This window comes from Pezoporus wallicus, unplaced genomic scaffold (genome assembly GCF_028554395.1).
Source record: "Pezoporus wallicus isolate ANWC-B61680 ecotype Strahan unplaced genomic scaffold, APGP_CSIRO_Pwel_v1 contig_2492, whole genome shotgun sequence".
NCBI lineage: Eukaryota > Metazoa > Chordata > Aves > Psittaciformes > Psittacidae > Pezoporus > Pezoporus wallicus.
This window is the reverse complement of record NW_026637796.1, coordinates 284,499-299,822: the sequence shown is the minus strand read 5'-3', so window position 1 is coordinate 299,822 and position 15,324 is coordinate 284,499. Positions and strand designations below refer to the sequence as shown.

Here is a 15,324-nt window from a genome sequence, read left to right as displayed (position 1 = left end):
CTCTTGGTCTGTTCTGAGAGTAGATTCCACTGGATCAAACTTGCTGCATTTCAGACAAAGCCTGGGAACACCCACAGAGTTTGAAGAGTGAAAAAACTCTTATGTTGTTATTTGATTTTCAAAAATACTTAGTCACGACTGTGATCTGGAAATCCATGATATTTTAGCTTGCCTTACAGGAAACCTACCCCCTCCCAACCCTTCTAGTGAATAGAAAACTTGTAGTAAGATTATAGAATTATATCTCAAAATTATGTTGCCATGAAAACTTTCCATATTAATAGCATATATCAAGACCACATATATCATGTGGTGCAAACTGCTGATTTTGGTGTTGCATTATATGTACATTTGATCCTATGTAAATATTTTTCCACTACTATCTTTTCTTTGTTTCTCCACAATATTCTCCTATCTTAGCAATTTTTATTAGAGAAATTTTACTTAGATCAGGTCATAAACAAATAGCATCTTTAATTAATAGCTCCATTAAGATCTCTAAGCTGTCACACATTTCAACAGAAATAGCTTCTGGATGTTCCTTGCTGGGTATGATCAGAGATAGGGATCAAACAGCTTTAAACACTGAAGCTATGCAAAATCAAGAGTATTTAAACAGCAGGAAATCAGAGAAGCAAGTCAGAGATTGAAAAAAGTATAATGACTAACTGGGAAGAATAAAATAAAAGTATTTTGGTAAAGGAAATAGAGGAGATGGAACATTATAGGATTTTTCTTTGCTAAAGCTGACCCACAGAGTATATCAGTCTTATTTTTCTATTCAGACAGCAGAGCTTTCAGTGTTTGGCTTGGCTTACACAGTATCATCAGATCTGATATTCCAGTAAGTAGTATATGGCTGTGTGCCTCAGAATAAAGGAAATATATTGATACTTGTGACTAATATTTCTTCTGGATATAAAATAGCTGTATTATTGAACAGGGAAAAAAATCTTTAGAACATCATTGCCTAATTGAGTACAGAACAACTGATGCCAAGGAAGAAAAGGTTAGAGTTTTAAGAGTTGGGTCTTTTCTATGTAGTCACATTTAAGGCTTCAATCCCTGAACTCTAAGAAGAATACACCCTCAAAGGCCTTTTTTGCCCTTCCTCTTTCATCTTTAGATCATTCTTAAGCAGTGTCAGGTCAAACGTTGAATAGCTCTCTACTTCTGCCCATTGCACAGGAAATTCTCTCTTTTGTTTTGTGTGGGTGACAAAGGCATCTACAGGGAGAATTCTACACCCACTTTCTGGTTCTGCTCCTTGCAATACATTGTGCATGGAAGGAAAGCAGTGTTACTGCTCTTAGTTAAACAGTAGGGAGTGATGCTGAGCATTAAATGCTTTCTTTAGTAGTGGTCTGTAAGAATTTGTGGCTACAATATGTAAGAATCTGAACAGAGGTTGTTGTTGTCTTTGCTCAAATAACAGCTCATCCCTACTTACTTGCCAGCCTATCTCTTCAGATACATGACCAAAATGTTGATGCAACAGTTGTCCTTCTGAGGATGAAGCACTCTTGGGCATTGTCCCTGCCTTGCGATGCATAAGATCTAGAGATTTTGTCTTGGCCATGTGTCGTGGTTTAAACCCAGTCAGGTAACTCGTTCACTCACTCCTCCCCTCTTCTTTCCCTGCCCTACTCCCAGAGGGACGGAGAGGAGAATCGAAAAAAATGCAACTCCCACGGGTTGAGATAAGAACAGTTTAGTAACTAAGGTATAACACAAATCACTACTGCTACCACCAATGATAATGATAAAGGAAATAACAAGGGAAGAGAATACAACACCTCACCACCAAACGACTGATAACTTCCCCCCACCCCCCCACCTCCCCAGCCCGACCAAGCACCGACCCATACCTCCTCCAACCCTGCAGTCTCCCAGCCCTTCCGGGTAACTCCCAGTTACATCCTGGGCATGACGTGCTGTGGTATGGAATACCTCTTTGGTCAGTTTGGGTCAGGTGTCCTGTCTGTTTCCTCCCGGCTTCCCCTCCTCCCTGGCAGAGCATGAGGCTCACAAAGTCCTTGGCCAAACCAAAACATCATTGTTATCAGCTCTGTTCCCGAGCTGAAAGTCAAAACACTGCACTGCACCAGCTACCAAGAAGGAGAAATATGACTGCTACTGCTGAACCCAGGACACCATGGATCCTCCTACACGGTAGATTTAGATTAGATATTAGGAAAAAATTCTTCACTATGAAGGTGGTGAGATGGTGGAACAGGTTGCCCTTAAAAAAGTTGTGGCTGCTCATCCCTGGAAGTTCAAGGCCAGGTTGGATGGGGCTTTGAGCAACCTGGTCCAGTGTAAGGTGCTTCTGCCCATGTCAGATGGGTTGGAACTAGATGATCTTTAAGGTCCTTTCCAACCCAATCCATTCTGTGATGCTATGATTCTACTCCTTTTCTGAAAAGCCACTTTCTTTTTAATAATTCTCTGGTATGGACTGTTGCATGGGGTTCTTACATCCCCTATGCCGAACCTTGTATTTGCCCTTGTTGAACTTCAGTAAAAGTGTCAAAGAAAGAGCAGAGATTCAGAGAAAGATGAGCAAAAATATGCAAAAATCAGAGCTGGAGAAAGAAAACAAGGAAAAGATAAAAGAAAATATTTTGGAAGGCAAAAGTAAAGAAAGAAAATAAAAATATGGATGAAAAGGAAGTGAAAAAACAAGCATGCATTTTTGTGGCTGTTGTACGTCTATATTGCGTTTGCATTCTTGTAACATATCCTAGTATCAGAGATTCCATGTGGCATCTAGGTAACAGTTTAAAAAACAGTTTCCATGTTATATTTCAAATCCCACATTTTTTTTTGAAATGGCTGGATTAAAAAAATGTAGGTAGGTTTACACAATGCCATGGTAGTTTGAAGCTACTGTAAGGACTCTGATGGAATCTGTCAAATGTAAAAACATATTCATTAAGGTCATGCACTTTTCTACTTCCAGCTTTGTGCAGCTGTGACATTTTTCCATCTGTATTTCTTGTTAAATATCTGAATGACTCATCCTTGAATTTGGCTTTGAGGTAGACAGTTTTCCTATGGCGATGAAATACAGCTGGTACAAGAAAAATGTGTGTGTCGCTGTCAAGGAAGGATTATTCTTAAAATGTTTCAACTCACTCTAATATTTGGAATTTTATTGTTCAGTTTTCAGTCAGTTTTTTTTGTTTTGCAAGTTTTTTTTTTCATAAGATTTTAAAGTAACAGACCAATTCTTTTTTAAAACTTATATTATTAATCAAACCCTTCTTAGAAATTTTCAAATCAACATTAGAAAGAAGAACCTAAATCTTACTGAATCTCAGCTTTCTTCTTTGCAAAGCATCGGTATTTTCTAATCATGACTAGTTCTACTCATAAATGAAAAATCTTTTCCTTTTACGAATCAAAAAAATTGAAAAGTTTCAGAATAATTTTAACATTATTACTTAGTAATTAAAAGGAAAAATAAATTATGCACCAGTATAGTTGACTAATTGCACTTCACAGACACACACATAGTCTTTTCTATTAAGAGATGCTTTTATTTTAGCTAAGATTTTTTTGAAGTTTGGCATTTTTTCAAGCCTTCCTAAATATCTGTGGGTTATTAAGCTCCTTTATCTCAGCTTTCTTAGGCTCACCAATTAACTGATTTCTTTGCAAATGAAGAAGAGACATAGACTTGAAGCATTCAGCTGCTGCAAAAGAGAAAACTACAATACAGTTAAAATACAAATAGTACTCAAGAACAGCAAAACAGGAAAATGCTAACTATTGCAACTTCAACATTACAACCACAGAGCATGTGAAATGTGTTTATGAAGTAAAACTTACAAAATTACAGCATTCTAAGAAAATATATCCAAGGATCTAAAGAAATGGCAGATTTTCTCTGATTTTTATTTCTTTTTTTATTTTTTTTATTTTTTACTTAAAAGATAAATTAAGTCACTGGGAGGCATTTTGAAAATATTTGAATATTTGTACAGTTCTGGTGTCCTTGTACAATTCTGGTATCCTTAACATGAAAAGGACATGGAACTGTTGGAACAAGTCCAGAGAAGGGCCATGAGGATGATCAAGGGGCTGGAGCACCTCCCGTATGAAGATAGGCTGAGAAAATTGGGGCTTTTCAGCCTGGAGAAGAGAAGGCTGCGTGGAGACCTCATAGCAGCCTTCCAGTATCTGAAGGGGGCCTACAAGGATGCTGGGGAAGGACTCTTCATTAGAGACTGTAGTGATAGGACAAGGGGTAATGAGTTAAAACTTACACAGGGGAAGTTTGGACTGGATATAAGGAAGTTCTTTACTGTGAGGGTGGTGAGGCCCTGGAATGGGTTGCCCAGGGAAGTTGTGAATGCTCCATCCCTGGTGGTGCTCAAGGCCAAGTTGGACAGAGCCTTGGGTAAGATGTTTTAGTGTGAGGCGTCCCTGCCCATGGCAGGGGGTTGGAACTAGATGATCTTAAGGTCCATTCTAACCCTAACTATTCTGTGATTCTATGATTCTATGAATCAAGAATGACATTTAGTTCCTGGAATCTTCTTTAACTGATTCTCATATATTAAAGAAATAGACTGTCTTAGGATTCCTGAAAATTTTAACTACAGAGTTCATATCTTGATAGTTAGTAAAGCCATTTCCTTTTATTTTCATGCAAACTCTAACAGGACAGATGAGGCCCCATGAAATCAGTCTCTTTGAGTCCTTGGCGGAAACATGCTAGGTGCATATTTGCAAAACATAATGTAGGTTTCTGCTGAGAATCAGTCATGAAATGTCAAAAAAAACCCATAGAACATGAACATTACACATCGAATTGTCTGTCTGTTCAACTCCAGATCTAATCCATGGTACAGTGTTTATCTATGGAAGCTGCTAGCCAACTGGGAGCCACATATCTGTCATCCGATACCTTTACATCTTGCCAGGGTATTTTAGTAGCTGGCTGTAGTGTGTTTATTGACTTTTTCTTGTGAGAACTTTCAAGGTAAAGCTATCATCACTGAGTCTGGTATTGTTAGTAATAGTCCGATGAAAAATTAGTACAATCATATTTAGGATGTGCTATTAACCTATTCAAACAGATCTTATTGCCTAGCAGGCAGTTGATAAATAAATATGGAATCATAGAATCAACTAGGTTGGAAAAGACCTTTAAGAAGATCATGTTCAACCATTAACCCAGGACTGCCAAGCCCACCATTAAAACATGTCACTAAGAGCCTCATCTACATGATTTTTGAATACTTCCAGGGACAGTGATGCCACAACTTCCCTGGGCAGCCTGTTCCAGTGCCTGCTCACCCTCTTGGTGAAGAAATTTTTCCTAATATCCAATCTAAACCTCTCCTGGTGCAGCTTGAGGCTGTTACCTCTTGTCCTATCACTTGTTACTTGGGAGAGGAGACAAGCCCCACCTCACTACAGCCTCCTGTCAGGTAATTGTAGAGAGCGACAAGGTCCCCCCGAGCCTTCTCTTCTCCAGACTAAACAACTCCAGTTCCCTCAGCCATTCCTCATCAGACCCTTCACCAGCTTTATTGTCCTTCTCTGGACACATTCCAGCACCTCAATGTCTTGCAGTGAGGGGCCCAGAACTGGACACAGGATTCAAGGTGCAGCCTCACCAGCAATGGGTACAGGAGGATGATCACTGCCCTGGCCCTGCTGGCTACGCTATTGCAGGCCAGGACACCACTGGCCTTCTTGGCTGCCTGGGCACAAACTGGCTCATGTTCAGCTCTGTCAATCAGTACCCCTAGGTTCTTTTTTGCCGAGCAGCTTTCCAGCCACTCTTCCTCAAGCCTGTAGCATTGAATGGGGTTGTTGCTGCCCAAATGCAGGACAAATCAATCAATCCATAGGTTGATTAAAAAGTGTCATTTGACCACAAATGTTACGATATTGTCATTAAGATGTGAAGGTGTGCCACTAGCCATCAAAATGCAGAAGTGCCAGAGACATTTCTGAATGTAATTGCAGAAAAATCCTGTGCTGTTCTGTATGGTACTACTGAGAGATGTTTTTAACAGCAATATGACCTTATATATAAATAGTCTGTATTCAGATCATAAATACAAAATTTAAAAGTAGCAACTGAAATTTGTCAGTGGAGCTGACAAAATATGCAATATGGCACTGACTCTTATGTAGATTCTGGAAGACATAATCACAATGGGGGTTATAGTATATATTACACTGCATTTAAATAGCTTGAGAAATCATTTCTATCAACAAGAGGAAAATCAGGTGTCTATATTGGAATACCACAGAGCATACACTCGGTAGTTTTGATGCTAAAACAGCAACACAGAGAGGCAGAAGCCTCAGTCTGGTCATTAATGTTTCAGAAAGATAAAGCTAGTAGAGAAGTTATTTGCAGCTCTCCTAATAAGGAACCACAAGACAGCAAGCACCACACTTTTGCACTCAGTATCATTATTTATCCAAGTATGTCATGGATGTGTTCAGGCAGAATGAAAGCAGAATCACTGCTGAGAAAAGGTTAGGGCAAAATGCCTTTACTGAAGATAGCACTACATTCATCACAAACACAGCATTTCTAAAGAAAGATTCCTTCTAGTAGCAACTACAGTAGTCACAAATACCCAGTAGAAAAAACAACTGCAAGACGATCAAACTGAACATATGGGAAAACATTCTGACCAGTATGAAACATCCACAAAGCTTGCCATCAAACCCTATAGATGTATTCGAATATTGAGAGAAAACTGTACAAATCAATATCTTGCATTTTAGCATAATAGAAAAATCAATACTTTGGGAAATAAACTCACTATCAACTTCATTTTCTAGGATATTTCTTCCAGTTAGTACAAAAGACATGCAAATTCACTTAAAGTGGGTTTAATAAAAAAACAAATTACAAGTGAATTTAATATTGGAATGAATACTTAAGCACTTCGGACTATTGCTAATAATAAACCTAATAGAATTATCCCACTTGGCTGTCCTGGCACTTGAGTGAGTTCCTGTAATCTGTGGCACGAATTTCTGCAGCTGCTGTCACCTAGTAGTCAGCCCCGATCCTTGTGAACTGTAATAATTTATAAGGAAATGCTGAAGCTAATGCTACAAACTAATTACATAGATGAGACTAAATCCATACTGTAATCACCTCTTCAGTGATCTTATCCAGTGTGTTCAGATGGGATCATGGTGAAATACACTGAATTACCATAATAACATAGGTAGCTTTAAATACTGTTTCTACATAAAAGAGAGATTTCTCTACATAGCTAAGAGTTACGAAGCGATTATCCCTAAAAACCTTTTGTTGTGTCTTTCACACAATGGAAAAGAGCCTAAATTAAGTAAAATATATAGCTTGCTGTGCTAGGTTGAAATGAAAATGGGGCTCAACTTAAGACGTGAATATTTACAAAATGTATGCATGGGGGTGGGTGTATTTTAGAGCAATCTGTTAAAGTGTACACCTGCAGCAGATGGTATATGTTGTTATTTCATTACAAGTGTTAAGTCCCAAATGTCTGACTACAGGCATTGACTGTAAATGTTAAAACACACATGCACCATTGCCAGTAGCACAGACATGCTTCCCATGTTATAATTTTATGGCAAGAAGGATGACTGAGCTCAACCCTTTGCCCTTTTCATTTAAAAAATTGTCCTTGTTAGCCAGAAAACATTGTATACTTTCCAGAATGTCTGTTATTAACAGAGTCACTGGTGTGCCTAGAGTTTTCACAGATATGACAGAACTTTGTACAAGCCACAGGCAAGAACAATACAAAACAATATAATTTTCATTCAGACTTCTTTTTGCTTTTGTGTGCTTGTTTACCTTTAGGATTGATTAATAATGTATGTTGATGGCATGAACTACAACTTAAAATAACACTTTGCACACTCAATAAACTGTGAAATTATAGCTGTGCCCAAGCAGGGGACTTTGAAGGATTCTGCCGCTCTGTTACAGGATACTTTATTTCTTGCTTTCCAACAGCTTTCCCAAAAATTTCGAAAGAAAAGTGTGATAAATGAAGGTCTTCTGATGAACTGAGGCAGGTTTCTGCTGAATGCAGAGCTATCTGTCCTGAAGATGGCACCTGCTTTGTGTCAGTTTTCTATTTAGCTTCTGATGTTGTGGCCACGTGTGATTTTCCTGATGAGACAAGGGCAAAAGAATAACTCATCTCCCTCTCTCTGAATTCGTGGGATCTTCAGGAACACAGAAATGTAGCACCCCTACCCACCCCACAATTCCACTTGAATTGCATGAAGGGGATGGGTCAGCTAAAGAAGGTGAAATCAGGACTTGGTCCTGCAGGATGCAACACAGCAGCTGCAGCCCAGGAGTTGGTGCAGACAAAACAGTATTCTACCACTTTGAGGTACCTGAATCTGGTAGTAACAGGACAAAAGCAATTCAAGAAACTGGAGTAAGGTTTATGATGTGGTAATACAAGCATCGTTCTCACAGATCATTAAACCCAGCATATTTGTACTCATTCAAGATATCATTTACATAAACTTTTTTGGCAAGTGACACTTGTTTGAAAACATTTTAATATAACGAGTCTGAAAATGTTAATCTTGGTATCACAGGAGTGAGTAATAGTAATAATAAAGACTAGTCAGGAATTTTTTGATGATGTTTTATTGCTGTAAGTTGTAATTCACTTTTACTGTTTAGAGCAATGGCTGACCTTTATGTCATTATAGAATATGGGTTTGAAATGTTGACTTTGATTATCATTAAAAACCAAATGTGGTAAATCCGTTAAACTACCACATAGTTCCTCAGAGTTTGCCACATTTATGAAGAGGTGGGTGAAAGGAACTAGGAAAATATAAGTATATATATTTGCTGAATCCTCCTAGAGCTGTAATAGTCAGCCATATATTTCATAACTGTACAAAATAATACATAAATGCAGAAATTATTTAGTTAAGCCTCCCAACAGTAATTCAAGAGAATGTTATTATCCTCCTTACTGTAAACTACTGGCTTCGTAAGGTAGTATAACAAGTCTTGATATCTAACATTTTGCTTTAACAGAAAAATATAATTAGACCTGATCTCTTCTCACATTTTACCAAGATTTTGTCCCCTATACTTACTTTAAACTCATTAGAGAATATTTAGAGAACATAAGAATAAAAATGAGATTGAATTGCAAAGTTAAATTTCTAATTTTAATTTATGTGTAATTGAGGTTTAGTCTTATCCTAGCAAACACCGGAGTTCTTAAGTGGAGTGGGCTAGATTCATCAACATTTTTAATCTAAAATACATTTTCTTTGAAAATGTGTTAAAACCTTAGAGATCTTTGTGTTCAGATTGAGTTTTCATGGTGGGGTAATAAAAACTACATTTTAAAAATGCTTTTATTAGAAGATTCATGTCAAAACTTGTAGGAAAATTTGTTTACCAGAACCTATGTTATTTGGATACATTAAAATCAAATCCTTGTTTCAATTTAATGATCAACTTTTTTATATTAATGCTTTTTTTTTTCTTTTTTTCATAAGCTTTGCATATTGTTTAAGAAAAAAAGAATTGGGAGAGAGATGATGTTATTAATCTGCAGAAGAAACCGTGAGAAGAAACACTCTAGCCTGCTCAGGAAAATTTTACGTTGCTGAATTTTATCAGAAGTGAGCTTGATGGAGTAGATGTTTTTAACAGGCACAAAATAATTCCAGCCCAGGGGCTTTCCTTCCTTGTTCTCATATTACAATACAGAGTATATGTATTTGTCAATGCACATAGCTAATAATATAGAATCATAGAATGGTTAGGATTGGAAAGGACCTTAAAACCAGTGGACAGGGAGACCTCACCCTAGACCATGTTGCCCAAGGCTCTGTCCAACTTGGCCTTGAGCACCACCAGGGATGGAGCATTTACCAATTCTCTGGGCAACCTGTTCCAGTGCCTCACCACCCCCACAGTAAAGAACTTCTTCCTTATATCTGTCCTGAACTTCCGCTGTTTAAGTTTAAACCCATTACCCCTTGTCCTATTGCTACTGTTCCTGATGAAGAGCCCCTGTCCAGCATTCTTGTAGGCCCCCTTCAGATACTGGAAGGCTGCTATGAGGTCTCCACACAGCCTTCTATTCTCCAGGGTGAATAACTTTCTCAGCCTGTCTTCCTACAGGAGGTGCTCCAGTCCCCTTATCAACCTTGTGGCTCTCCTCTGGACTTGTTCCAACAGCCCCATGTCCTTGATGGCCACCTTGATCCAAGAGGCAATGATAACAACCAACTCCATGGGGAATTGCTTGAATTATCATCTGCCTCTGCACAAAAAAGAGGAATTGAATACCCTTTTCCATGCCCCTCCTTAATTTCAGAGAAGGATGATGTCCAATTAAGGTTCTGAATCACCTCCAGCTTCCTATGTTGAGACAGTCTGAGACATAGAATATGAAGCATGAGAGTAGTAACAATCTCAGAAGTGTCATATAACTTAAAACTCTTGGTTTGGGTGGTGGCACATTCACAACTTCAGTTGTTAGTTCATAACCAGTTTTTGGCCTATCATGGAGTCCTTTTCAACAGACAGCAATATTGTGATCTGAATCACATTAATTGTGTAACTAGTACCTGAGAAGTAGGCTCTCTCTTTTAAGAAAGATGGTAGTCCTGTGATTTTGTGGAGTAGAATGAGACATATAAAGTTTTAAAAATCTGTCTTGAGGTCTTGGGATCTGCAATCAGGTCAAGAACAGACACAGTGTGCATTAGTGATGAAAATTGGTAATTACAAATATGAATGATAACAAATGAAAGTGCATTATAGTCACAGCAGTTTGTCACACTGGGTGGGCATCCACTGAAAGAACAGGAAACCTTTCCTTCAATTTCCAGAAGGGATGAAAAATAAAAGATTTTAATATTTTCTCTGAGCTTTTTTTTCAGTGAAGAACTGTAAAAATGTGATGGATTCTGAGATGCAACAGTGCTGAAATCAATGATCATTTAGCCCAGCCCAGCCCATGGAGCACTGACATTTCATAGACCTGCAAGCGCAGCTGGAAGTACCTCAGAGGTGATATAGAATAGTTGATTACATCTTGGTTCTTGGTGTTTGTCTTTGTGAATAGTACCAGTGTTTCCTGTGACAATGAAAGACACGGTAACGGGAAGTTCATTTTTTCATGACTGAACTTGACACAGAGAAAACCTGATGTGCAGCTGAAGATTTTTGTACTTTTGTGCAGTTCGAACAGGACAGCAAATAGAAGAATATCTCTTTCTAGCATGTTGTCCCCCAAGTGTTTGCTGAATTCTACAGTGGCAGACAAAAGTGGCCTTCAGGGAGTACAAGGAGCACCCTGAGATCATAGTAGAAATGGGAGACAGCAATTTCTCTGTAGCTTATCTCTTGCTGCTGCCACAATATATAATATTTATAAGGTAAGACCTGTTAAGCGACAGAGTGTGATGATGCTTACCACTGCAGTGAGTCAGGTGTCTGCCTAAGGGAGTCCTGAAGCTGCATATGGCTCAGAGAAGCAGTAGAGCTCTTGCCAAATAATCTTCCAAAACAGGAAGGTCATTCAGGTGAAAATGTATAAAGTGTGTATGTTGTCAGAATGCCAAAATGATTAGGATCATTCAGTAACTCTCAGGCAGCTGATAAGTACCTAGACCCTTCCCCAACAATGTAAATCTGCCATTTATTTAAATGAGTATTGCATTCTCTCTCTATGTTTCTGTCTCATGGACAAACACCAGAGACTGTATATACCATACAGTTTTGCAAGTAGCATTTAACTTTTAAATACATTATATCTGACTTTCCTCTTTAGCACTGGAACATTGTCAGATCGATCCAGACTTTGCTTCTCATTGCATTTTTACCTTAGAAGAGTTTTGGTTTTGAAATAACAGGTTTTGCTAAAGACATCTCAGTGAGTGCATCCTCAAGGCATCCGCATATACCTTTTAAATGGTTGACTTAGAAATTGTGCACATATAAAGTCTTTTGGCAACAGCTATATAAAACAAATGGCCTTTCTTGTTACTTCACTGAAGGGAAGAATAGATGATGGAATAGTTCACAACTGGAGTCAGGGATGCCTGCATATCCACTTGAGTGCATGTTTCCTTATGATGTTTCATCTCCTCTGTTCTCTGTCTGCCTTTAAACTACTTTGCTGTTACATGTAACTTTTCAACCCAGGACTTTTACGAAGAAGGTTACAAAGTAAATATTATTTTACTTAATTTTTTTATGTGAGGAAACAGTACCAGTGAATTATCAAAAATAATTTGGCACCCAACAGTACAGTGATCAAGTTTTAAAGGTACCCTGGCTCTTCAGAATCTTATTCTAGACCTTAACCATCACAGCATACTGAATTTGAAAGTGTATAAATACAGATACTTGTTATTATCGTGACACTCAACTAATATATGTAAATATATAACTATAAATATCAAATTAGAAAGTGTACATATTCAAATTCCCTCAGGAATGTATACCAATAGCAAGCTCTCTGGTAGACCTGTCTGAGATGCTTCTTCTAATCCATGCAAAAACAATAGTTTTGGCTACTGAATCTAGTGTATTTGTTTTAACTGGGGTGAGGGAATGTTTTAATTAATGGTTTTAAAGTAAATTTATATAATAGTAGACATTATTTAAAAAAGTGCATAAAGCCAGAAATTGTAATTTCAATTTCTTGACTTTTTCCTGACATGATTGACATTTCATAGAATACCAGGTTAGAAGGGACCTCAAGGATCATCTGATCCAACCTTTCTAGGCAAAGCATGACCTTAGACTAGATGTCTCAGCACCCTGTTCAGCCAAATCTTAAAAGTGTCCAACACTGGGGAATCCACCACTTCCCTGGTGAGATTATTCCAATAGTTGATTGGAATAATCACTGGACCCGTTTGTCCTGGGTTCAGCAGTAGCAGTCATTTTTTCTCCTTCTTAGTAGCTGGTGCAGTGCTGTGGTTTTGACTTTCGGCCTGGGAACAGCGCTGATAACACTGATGTTTTTAGTTACAGATCAAATGTTTGGTCTGGCCAAGGACTTTCTGAGTCTCATGCTCTGCCAGGGAGGAGGGGAAGCTGGGGAGGAAGCAGAGACAGGACACCTGACCCAAACTGACCAAAGAGGTATTCCATACCACAGCATGTCATCCCCGGGAGGTAAACTGGGAGTTACCCGGAAGGGCTGGCTCACTGCTTGACTGGGCTGCATATTGATGGGTGGTATTGTATTCTCTTCCCTTGTTATTTCCCTTATCATTATTATTATTGGTGGTAGCAGCAGTGGTTTGTGTTATACCTTAGTTACTGAACTGTTCTTATCTCAACCCATGGGAGGTTCTTTCCATTCTCCGACCCATCCCTGCGGGAGTGGGGGGAGAGAAGAAAGGTAGGGAGTGAGCGAGAGGACAGCCTGGGCTTAAATCGTGACACCATTGAAGCATGATTCCAGTGGTTATCACTGTGAACTATTTTCCTTTTGTGTCCAGTCAGAATCTCCCCAGGAGTAACTTGTGTCCATTACCTCTCATCTTTTCCATAAGACTCCTTGTAAAAAAGGTGTCTCCGTCTTCCTTGTAGCCACCCTTTAAATACAGGAACTTGGTGATAGAGTCTCCCCTGAGCCTTCTTTTCTCATGGCTGAACAAATACTGTCTTCTCAGCCTTTCTTTATACAGATTCACAGTCCTTTGATCATCTTTGTGGTCCTTCTGTGTATCTTCCCCAGCCTGTCCACATCCTTTTATGAATAGTAGGGAGCAAAACTGAACATGATATTCCAGGTGTGGCCTGACAAGAGCTGGCATTTCATCTGAGATGTTTAGTTGTCTAAATTCTTGCCAGAATATACAGGTGTTATTGATACTGTTTTCCTTTCCACAAATTTTATATCTAGCTATCTGTCCCCTTCCATGAGGGAATGAGTTATAGGTTGATGGTAGTATTGCCAACCATGACTTCAAGAGCAAATGCAGCATTCCCAAAGGTTTTTTTGACATTTCAAAATTAGATTCCACATCCATATTGCATAAATCTAGAAATCTGTAAGTAATGCTGCAGATTAAAATAATATTGGTCATTCATTTAGGGTATGACTATTATGAGGTGATCGTCACATCAAAGAAATGTTATTTGCAACCACTGAAATCAAGATACTCTGTGTTACTTTTATGCTTAGTTATGGAATTAGTTGGGATATGAAATGTACTGCTATTAAGTCGACTGTGCTGTATGCATTTTGATGCTCCACTATGTTTTTACATCCTTGAAAATAAATAGATAAATCATATAAAGACACATGCCTCAACTATTTGAAAAAAAAATAAAGCAAGATCACCCCCACAGGATAGTGCAAATACCCCAACAGCATAAGGTGCCAGAGTCCAACCCCTTTAGCACACTCTTGAACCAAGAGACTGTAGGGGTTGCCTTGGTCTGAACATAATCACTGATCTCTTCTCCCTGGTATCCAGTCATAGAGTAAGTGGGAATAATTCAAAGCTGTGTCATGGGAGGTTTATACTTCATAATAGGAAGTGTTTCTTTATACAGAAGGTAGTTAAACACTGGAACAGGTGTCCTAGAGAGCTGATCAATGTCTCAAGTCTGTTGAAGAGGCATTTGGACTATGACCTTCAAAACATGCCTTAACTTTTGGTGAGCCCTGAAGCAGTGAGGCAGTTGAACTGGATGATCATAGTAGGTCCCTTCCAACTGAAATATTCTGTGCTATGCTATGCTATGAAGGGATTCTATAGGTACATTGCAAATAAAAGACAGACTAGGGACAATGTGGGCCCTCTCCAGAAGCTATCAAGAGAACTGGCTACCCTGGATTTGGAGAAGGCTGAGGTTCTGAATGACTTCTTTGCCTCGGTCTTCACTGGCAAAGGGTCTGACCAAACCACCCAAGTCTTGGAAGGCAGACGCAGGGACTGTGAGAATGAAGACCTTATATTCACTGTGGGAGAGGATCTGGTTCAAGACTGTATCAAAAACCTGAACATACACAAGTCCATGGGTCCTGATGAAATCCATCCATGGGTCCTGAAGGAGCTGGCAAATGAATTGCCAAGTCACTGTCCATCATATTTGAAAAATCATGGCAGTCAGGTGAAGTTCCCGATGACTGGAAAAAGGGAAATATAACCCCCGTTTTCAAGAAGGGGAAAATGGATGACCTGGGGAATTACAGACCAGTCAGTCTCACCTCTGTGCCTGGCAAAATCTTGGAGCAGATTCTTCTGGAAGGCATGCTAAGTCACATGAAAATCAACAAGGTGCTTGGTGACAGCCAGCATGGCTTCACTAAGGGGAAATCC

General features: G+C 38.9%; 1 long non-coding RNA gene across 1 annotated transcript in view; it reads left to right on the top strand.

Annotated features, from left to right (window-relative positions):
- LOC130598269 (uncharacterized) overlaps positions 1-14,944 on the top strand; it is a 471,069-nt gene extending 456,125 nt beyond the window's left edge. The window contains exon 3 of the long non-coding RNA XR_008971968.1: positions 14,750-14,944. This is a non-coding gene — a long non-coding RNA (uncharacterized LOC130598269). The remainder of the gene's footprint in view (positions 1-14,749) is intronic.
- Positions 14,945-15,324: the final 380 nt, after the last annotated feature.